General features: G+C 43.4%; 1 long non-coding RNA gene across 1 annotated transcript; it reads right to left on the reverse strand.

Annotated features, from left to right (window-relative positions):
- Positions 1-1,802: 1,802 nt before the first annotated feature.
- Positions 1,803-9,541, reverse strand: LOC134935244 (uncharacterized). The gene is made up of 3 exons (XR_010180007.1): positions 9,492-9,541; positions 8,878-8,953; positions 1,803-2,031 (listed from the first exon to the last, which is right to left on the reverse strand). It is a non-coding gene; the product is annotated as an uncharacterized LOC134935244 (long non-coding RNA).
- Between the last annotated feature and the right edge of the window lie 528 nt (positions 9,542-10,069).

Consider the following 10,069-nt stretch of genomic DNA (forward strand, 5'->3'; position numbering starts at 1 on the left):
TTGCAGTGATCCTGTTGCCAGCAGGACTCACTGTAAAATAAAAAACCTAAGCTAAACTTTTCTAAGCAGCTCTTTAGGAGAGCCACCTAGATTGCACCCTTCTCGGCCGGGCACAAAAATCTAACTGAGGCTTGGAGGAGGGTCATAGGGGGAGGAGCCAGTGCACACCACCTGATCCTAAAGCTTTACTTTTTGTGCCCTGTCTCCTGCGGAGCCGCTATTCCCCATGGTCCTTTCAGGAACCCCAGCATCCACTAGGACGATAGAGAAATATAAATTAATTATTATTTTTCAAACAGGAGATCGTGGATATCCTTGCACCCCCTGGCTCATGACTCCTTACAGCAAACCCAGGCCAGGGCCACAGTCAGCGTTTAATTATACGCTTACTGCCACTAGACAGCTGGTGGAGCGCACGATTGGGGTTCTTAAAGGGCGGTTTCATGTGCTCCACCGCACTGGTAGCGACATCATGTATCCGCCGGAAATGGTAAGTAAAATCGTGGTCCTGTGCGCTATCCTACATAATATTGCTGTAAGAAGTCGGCTGGAGCTTCCGCAGTCCGAGGAATTGCCGGATGAGGAGCCAGGGGTTGGACGGGCCTTCCGTGGCGGCAGCAAAAGTCAGCGGGGTCACGCCGTAAGGGCTAGAATTGTCCAGGAGTATTTCAGGTATGCTTATGTTATGATAGTACTATAGTTAAAATGCTGCATAATTTTTAGATTCTGTGTTTACGTGTAGGTTTGAGTTTGTGATAAACTACATTTTTTTTTATGGTAGCTTTGTAAATTTTAAAGTGTGTTATTGTTTTCTGAGTAGTTTAATAAGTGCCGCTAAACAGATTATTTCTGTAATGTTACCATTAACATCTGTATTTAGATGTGCTTTTTCACATCATTGGGATTAGTGTTCCATTCGACTTGATTATATGCAGTTGTGCAAGCGTAATTTTTCCTGTTTTTTTTTTATTGTGTAAACTAGCAAACAATTATTTTTCAAACCACCCGTACCAGCCTTTTTTTTTACCCTATTTTCTTTCTGCTATGTTTACAAACCAAATGCAACACCATCTGCCCACCAAAACTCAACTTTGTGTAGCTGATTGATCAAGCAAAATGTGGTGAGTTTACTGTATCAAACTATCCCTGTCTCTAGCATTTTCTCTTTCTGTGTGTGTGTGTGTGTGTGTGTGTGTGTGTGTGTGTGTGTGTGTGTGTGTGTGTGTATGTGTGTGTGTTTTTTTGTTGTTTTAGTGGACCCGTAAACATACATATATATATATACATATACATATAATAGTCGGCGGCACTCACGGCTCCCGGTTTAGGGAATAAAAGAAGACACAATGGCTGTGTTGTCAACGTTTCAATGTTTAGATGAACATTTTCCTCAGGACAAGTCCTGAGGAAAATGTTCATCTAAACATTGAAACGTTGACAACACAGCCATTGTGTCTTCTTTTATTCCCTAAACCGGGAGCCGTGAGTGCCGCCGACTATTCTATTTATTTATGGGCATCCAATCCATGGTTGTTACCGGGAAGGCACCGGCATCATCTCAAAGTTAATTACGGAATGGAGTGCTGTTGATCTCTACAGTATATATATATATATATATATATATATATATATATATATATATATATATATAGAAACTGGGGTAGACCTAATGAAAGCGCTAAGTATGGAGCTCGACCTCAAGGGGTACTCCCTGTTAGATGGAGTACAAAAGTGCAGATAAAAGAAAAGGGGTGTCTTAAGGGAGCTTAATCAAGGTATTATCTTCCAGGATTTGACCACCGTTCACTTAAAAAACTACAATTTATTTGTATAAAAGTGTTAGACAGTGAATCACATTGAATAACAAATGGCTGACATATTTAAAATACAGACATCAGATATAAAACAATATAATGCGGACAGTTTGTTAATCCGAAGATGCTCTCTTAATTAATACATATCCGATGCTCTCATATCCGAACCAAAATCCAACGCGTTTCATCCAACTGGACTTCATCAGGGGCTCATTATCTATATAATAAATGAATCAATGATATAACAATGTATATAATAACCAGATCCAGCCATAGTGGTCAAAAAAATAAAACATCAATACATACATACATATACATACCAACAAGGTCGGAAGAACATAAAAGAATGGATGACCGATATATGATCGAATTTATCCCTCAAAAAAAATCTGAAAAAATAAGAATTTACTTACCGATAATTCTATTTCTCGTAGTCCGTAGTGGATGCTGGGGACTCCGTAAGGACCATGGGGAATAGCGGCTCCGCAGGAGACAGGGCACAAAAGTAAAAGCTTTAGGATCAGGTGGTGTGCACTGGCTCCTCCCCCTATGACCCTCCTCCAAGCCTCAGTTAGGATACTGTGCCCGGACGAGCGTACACAATAAGGAAGGATTTTGAATCCCGGGTAAGACTCATACCAGCCACACCAATCACACTGTACAACCTGTGATCTGAACCCAGTTAACAGCATGATAACAGCGGAGCCTCTGAAAAGATGGCTCACAACAATAATAACCCGATTTTTGTAACAATAACTATGTACAAGTATTGCAGACAATCCGCACTTGGGATGGGCGCCCAGCATCCACTACGGACTACGAGAAATAGAATTATCGGTAAGTAAATTCTTATTTTCTCTGACGTCCTAAGTGGATGCTGGGGACTCCGTAAGGACCATGGGGATTATACCAAAGCTCCCAAACGGGCGGGAGAGTGCGGATGACTCTGCAGCACCGAATGAGAGAACTCCAGGTCCTCCTCAGCCAGGGTATCAAATTTGTAGAATTTAGCAAACGTGTTTGCCCCTGACCAAGTAGCTGCTCGGCAAAGTAGTAAAGCCGAGACCCCTCGGGCAGCCGCCCAAGATGAGCCCACCTTTCTTGTGGAATGGGCATTTACATATTTTGGCTGTGGCAGGCCTGCCACAGAATGTGCAAGCTGAATTGTACTACACATCCAACTAGCAATCGTCTGCTTAGAAGCAAGAGCACCCAGTTTGTTGGGTGCATACAGGATAACAGCAAGTCAGTTTTCCTGACTCCAGCCGTCCTGGAAACCTGTATTTTCAGGGCCCTGACAACATCTAGCAACTTGGAGTCCTCCAAGTCCCTAGTAGCCGCAGGTACCACAATAAGCTGGTTCAGTTGAAACGCTGACACCACCTTAGGGAGAAACTGGGGACGAGTCCGCAGCTCTGCCCTGTCCGAATGGACAATCAGATATGGGCTTTTGTGAGACAAAGCCGCCAATTCTGACACTCGCCTGGCCGAGGCCAGGGCCAACAGCATGGTCACTTTCCATGTGAGATATTTCAAATCCACAGATTTGAGCGGTTTAAACCAATGTGATTTGAGGAATCCCAGAACTACGTTGAGATCCCACAGTGCCACTGGAGGCACAAAAGGGGGTTGTATATGCAGTACTCCCTTGACAAACTTCTGGACTTCAGGAACTGAAGCCAATTCTTTCTGGAAGAAAATCGACAGGGCCGAAATTTGAACCTTAATGGACCCCAATTTGAGGCCCATAGACACTCCTGTTTGTAGGAAATGCAGGAATCGACCGAGTTGAAATTCCTCCGTGGGGGCCTTCTTGGCCTCACACCATGCAACATATTTTCGCCAAATGCGGTGATAATGTTGTGCGGTCACCTCCTTCCTGGCTCTGACCAGGGTAGGGATGACCTCTTCCGGAATGCCTTTTTCCCTTAGGATCCGGCGTTCAACCGCCATGCCGTCAAACGCAGCCGCGGTAAGTCTTGGAACAGACATGATCCTTGCTGAAGCAAGTCCCTTCTTAGTATCTCTTGAAGTTCCGGGTACCAAGTCCTTCTTGGCCAATCCGGAGCCACGAGTATAGTTCTTACTCCTCTCCGTCTTATAATTCTCAGTACCTTGGGTATGAGAGGCAGAGGAGGGAACACATACACCGACTGGTACACCCACGGTGTTACCAGAGCGTCCCAGCTATTGCCTGAGGGTCTCTTGACCTGGCGCAATACCTGTCCAGTTTTTTGTTCAGACGGGACGCCATCATGTCCACCTTTGGTCTTTCCCAACGGTTCACAATCATGTGGAAGACTTCCAGATGAAGTCCCCACTCTCCCGGGTGGAGGTCGTGCCTGCTGAGGAAGTCTGCTTCCCAGTTGTCCACTCCCGGAATGAACACCGCTGACAGTGTTATCACATGATTTTTCGCCCCGCGAAGAATCCTTGCTGCCATTTCCCTCCTGCTTCTTGTGCCGCCCTGTCTGTTTACGTGGGCGACTGCCGTGATGTTGTCCGACTGGATCAGCACCGGTTAACTTTGAAGCAGAGGTCTTCCTAGGCTCAGAGCATTGTAAATTGCCCTTAGCTCCAGTATATTTATGTGGAGAGAAGTCTCCCGACTTGACCACACTCCTTGGAAATTTCTTCCCTGTGTGACTGCTCCCCAGCCTCTCAGGCTGGCATCCGTGGTCACCAGGACCCAGTCCTGAATGTCGAATCTGCTGCCCTCTAGTAGATGAGCACTCTGCAGCCACCACAGAAGAGACACCCTTGTCCTTGGAGACAGGATTATCCGCTGATGCATCTGAAGATGCGATCCGGCCCATTCGTCCAGCAGATCCCACTGAAAAATTCTTGCGTGAAATCTGCCGAATGGAATCGCTTCGTAAGAAGCCACCATTTTTCCCAGGACTCTTGTGCATTGATGCACTGACACTTGGCCTGGTTTTAGGAGGTTTCTGACTAGCTCGGATAACTCCCTGGCTTTCTCCTCCGGGAGAAACACCTTTTTCTGGACTGTGTCCAGAATCATCCCTAGGAACAACAGACGTGTCGTCGGAATCAGCTGCGATTTTGGAATATTTAGAATCCACCCGTGCGGTCGTAGAACTACTTGAGATAGTGCTACTCCGACCTCCAACTGTTCTCTGGACCTTGCCCTTATCAGGAGATCGTCCAAGTAAGGGATAATTAAGACGCCTTTTCTTTGAAGAAGAATCATTTCGGCCATTACCTTGGTAAAGACCCGGGGTGCCGTGGACAATCCAAACGGCAGCGTCTGAAACTGATAGTGACAGTTCTGTACCACGAACCTGAGGTACCCTTGGTGAGAAGGGCAAATTGGGACATGGAGGTAAGCATCCTTGATGTCCAGGGACACCATATAGTCCCCTTCTTCCTGGTTCGCTATCACTGCTCTGAGTGACTCCATCTTGATTTGAACCTTTGTATGTAAGTGTTCAAAGATTTCAGATTTAGAATAGGTCTCACCGAGCCGTCTGGCTTCAGTACCACAAATAGTGTGGAATAATACCCCTTTCCTTGTTGTAGGAGGGGTACTTTGATTATCACCTGCTGGGAATACAGCTTGTGAATTGTTTCCAATACTGCCTCCCTGTCGGAGGGAGACGTTGGTAAAGCAGACTTCAGGAACCTGCGAGGGGGAGACGTCTCGAATTTCCAATCTGTACCCCTGGGATACTACTTGTAGGATCCAGGGGTCCACTTGCGAGTGAGCCCACTGCGTGCTGAAACTCGAGACGACCCCCCACCGCACCTGAGTCCGCTTGTACGGCCCCAGCGTCATGCTGAGGACTTGGCAGAAGCGGTGGAGGGCTTCTGTTCCTGGGAAGGGGCTGCCTGCTGCAGTCTTCTTCCCTTTCCTCTACCCCTGGGCAGATATGACTGGCCTTTTGCCCGCTTGCCCTTATGGGGACGAAAGGACTGAGGCTGAAAAGACGGTGTCTTTTTCTGCTGAGATGTGACTTGGGGTAAAAAAGGTGGATTTTCCAGCTGTTGCCGTGGCCACCAGGTCCGATGGACCGACCCCAAATAACTCCTCCCCTTTATACGGCAATACTTCCATGTGCCGTTTGGAATCTGCATCACCTGACCACTGTCGTGTCCATAAACATCTTCTGGCAGACATGGACATTGCACTTACTCTTGATGCCAGAGTGCAAATATCCCTCTGTGCATCTCGCATATATAGAAATGCATCCTTTAAATGCTCTATAGTCAATAAAATACTGTCCCTATCAAGGGTATCAATATTTTCAGTCAGGGAATCCGACCAAGCCACCCCAGCGCTGCACATCCAGGCTGAGGCGATCGCTGGTCGCAGTATAACACCAGTATGTGTGTATATACTTTTTTGGATATTTTCCAGCCTCCTATCAGCTGGCTCCTTGAGGGCGGCCGTATCTGGAGACGGTAACGCCACTTGTTTTGATAAGCGTGTGAGCGCCTTATCCACCCTAGGGGGTGTTTACCAACGCGCCCTAACTTCTGGCGGGAAAGGGTATAACGCCAATAATTTTCTATCGGGGGAAACCCACGCATCATCACACACTTCATTTAATTTATCCGATTCAGGAAAAACTACAGGTAGTTTTTTCACACCCCACATACTACAAGTACCACAAAAAAGGGTATTATCAGAAATATGTAACACCTCCTTCATTGCCCTTAACATGTAACGTGTGGCCCTAATGGAAAATACGTTTGTTTCTTCACCGTCGACACTGGAGTCAGTGTCCGTGTCTGTGTCTGTGTCGACCGACTGAGGTAATGAGCGTTTTAAAGCCCCTGACGGTGTTTGAGACGCCTGGACAGGTACTAATTGGTTTGCCGGCCGTCTGTCGTCAACCGACCTTGCAGCGTGTTGACATTATCACGTAATTCCCTAAATAAGCCATCCATTCCGGTGTCGACTCCCTAGAGAGTGACATCACCATTACAGGCAATTGCTCCGCCTCCTCACCAACATCGTCCTCATACATGTCGACACACACGTACCGACACACAGCACACACACAGGGAATGCTCTGATAGAGGACAGGACCCCACTAGCCCTTTGGGGAGACAGAGGGAGAGTTTGCCAGCACACACCAAAACGCTATAATTATACAGGGACAACCTTATATAAGTGTTTTCCCTTATAGCATCTTAATATATAATAATATCGCCACATAAAATGCCCCCCCTCTCTGTTTTAACCCTGTTTCTGTAGTGCAGTGCAGGGGAGAGCCTGGGAGCCTTCCTAGCAGCGGAGCTGTGTAGGAAAATGGCACTGTGTGCTGAGGAGAATAGGCCCCGCCCCCTTTTCGGCAGGCTTCTTCTCCCGTTTTTCTGACAACCTGGCAGGGGTTAAATACATCCATATAGCCCCAGAGGCTATATGTGATGTATTTTTAGCCAGAATAGGTACTTTCATTGCTGCCCAGGGCGCCCCCCCCAGCACCCTGCACCCTCAGTGACCGTTGGTGTGAAGTGTGCTGAGAGCAATGGCGCACAGCTGCAGTGCTGTGCGCTACCTCATGAAGACTGAGAAGTCTTCAGCCGCCGGTTTCTGGACCTCTTCTCTCTTCGGCATCTGCAAGGGGGTCGGCGGCGCGGCTCCGGTGACCCATCCAGGCTGTACCTGTGATCGTCCCTCTGGAGCTAGTGTCCAGTAGCCAATCCATCCTGCACGCAGGTGAGTTCACTTCTTCTCCCCTAAGTCCCTCGTTGCAGTGAGCCTGTTGCCAGCAGGACTCACTGAAAATAAAAAACCTAACAAAACTTTTACTCTAAGCAGCTCTTTAGGAGAGCCACCTAGATTGCACCCTTCTCAGCCGGGCACAAAAACCTAACTGAGGCTTGGAGGAGGGTCATAGGGGGAGGAGCCAGTGCACACCACCTGATCCTAAAGCTTTTACTTTTGTGCCCTGTCTCCTGCGGAGCCGCTATCCCCCATGGTCCTTACGGAGTCCCCAGCATCCACTTAGGACGTCAGAGAAAAATATATATATATATATATATATATATATATATATATATATATATATACACACAAACAGAAAGTTCACTTATATTCACAACATCAGAGAAATATATATATATATATATATATATATATATATATATATATATATATATATATATATATATATATATATATATATATATATATATATATATATATATATATATATATATATATATATATATATATATATATATAGTCCATGCAGGTAGCCCGGCACTCCGCTGTCCCCCTCAGGGGATAAATGCTCCGGTGCCTTCCTAGGGGTATACATACCCCAATATGAACTGGAAAAAATCTCGGCGGCACTCAGAGTCTGTGCACCTTCAATCAGCGTGAAAAAGCCATGTGCATTTATTAACGTTTCGGAGGGCGAACCTCCTTCCTCAGAACACTGCAAACCAGTGTTTGCAGTGTTCTGAGGAAGGAGGTTCGCCCTCCGAAACGTTAATAAATGCACATGGCTTTTTCACGCTGATTGAAGGTGCACAGACTCTGAGTGCCGCCGAGATTTTTTCCAGTATATATATATATATATATATATATATATATATATATATATATATATATATATATATATATATATATATATATATATATATATATATAATATTACTGAACCCCATTGGGTATTTTGTTAAAGCATTTCAGAAATAAAATGATGAGGTAAAGAGGATATGAGTCCGTTGAATATGTTTAAACATTAGCAATTAATTATTATATTATATTATTAAATGCAGTCTATTATAATCCATACATAGCCTATGAACTGGTATACATGACACTATATTAAATATAAACAGATCTTAATGGGGAAATTCCGGATGGAGGGGGTAGAGCATGAACGTACATAAATGTAGAAGTACAAAACAACCCAGAAACAAATTTGAACATACCAATAAAAACGCTTGCAGTAATGGATGTAATGAAAAGTGCGCTGAATTCACAGCTAAAATGAATGTGCCTATAATGGAAACATTATCATAGTGTAATCTATAGATAAATGTGATGAAAATTAATTTGACCAATGAGGGATTTGATACATACCAACTCAGTGAGGCAAACAATAACACTATAGTGCTGAATTCACTACAAGCCACATTGTCGTTTATGCAGATAATGCCTATGAAAAATGATATTTGACATATTGATCTTATAAATATGTTCCAATCAATAGAAAAGGCTCAATTTAGTATATACAATAATTTTCAACATATGTTATAATTGCCTAATTAATTTTACCTAATTCCTTAGGTGGTATAAAGGACCAATATGGTAGTATAATGGTGTTCTCAGAGTTAATTACCAAAATTAGTGTTATAAAGGATCAATATAGTAGTATAATAGTGTTATAAGAATTCACTACCAACATAATGTCATTTATCATAAAGATGGAATTAATCTCTATTATAAATATCAAATTCAAATGGTTCCTGATATAATTAGCACCAACAGTGCTTAATCAGCTCCAGTGTCAAAAAAACATTGGTAATGGTTTTTAACATAGGTTTTACTGAATCCCTTCTGCTACTAAAGCAGGTTTAAAGATTCATTAAACATTCAAATGGATACAAAGTTACAAAAACATTCCTAGGTGTAAGGAAACATCCGTGAGTCAGCCCAGCCTTGAAAGTAACAAAAATAATTACAATGTAACTTACTCAGCAGGAAGAGTGGCTTCTCCTAGTCAGCAGTGAAAGCACTGTGCTGATCTAGGGGTTTAAATATCACACCTTCAATTGCCTCAACTACCTCATATCCTGTGAGTATTAAAAGAAAAACTAAACTAAAAGTCACAAAAATGGTATAAGACCATTAGTATATAAGGGTCTAATAAATTGTGCATGCATTCCCAGCCTATATAAAAAATAAATTAAAATAAAACTTATGACAAAAGGTATATATGAGCTTAAGTGGAAGCAATTAGGTTTACATGCGTGCCACTTAGCCCTAGTGGGAACAATTAGGTGATATTTATTAAAGGTATAGGGAGTGTCTAATAAATATTAATGAAAAGATGAACTATAAGTGTTTATTAATGGCAGGAATAATAATAATAATAATAATAATAATAATAATATATAACATATGACAGAACTTACTAGCACACACATTTTATGTACTAGCATAGGCTAATCAATATAGGTGAAAAATTGTGTTAAGGACATCCTAAACTAATTATCCTGAGCTAATTAAACCATAATATCAGTGTCAATGGTTACCAACTGCATTTTGATTG

Source organism: Pseudophryne corroboree, chromosome 6, assembly GCF_028390025.1.
Source record: "Pseudophryne corroboree isolate aPseCor3 chromosome 6, aPseCor3.hap2, whole genome shotgun sequence".
Lineage (NCBI taxonomy): Eukaryota > Metazoa > Chordata > Amphibia > Anura > Myobatrachidae > Pseudophryne > Pseudophryne corroboree.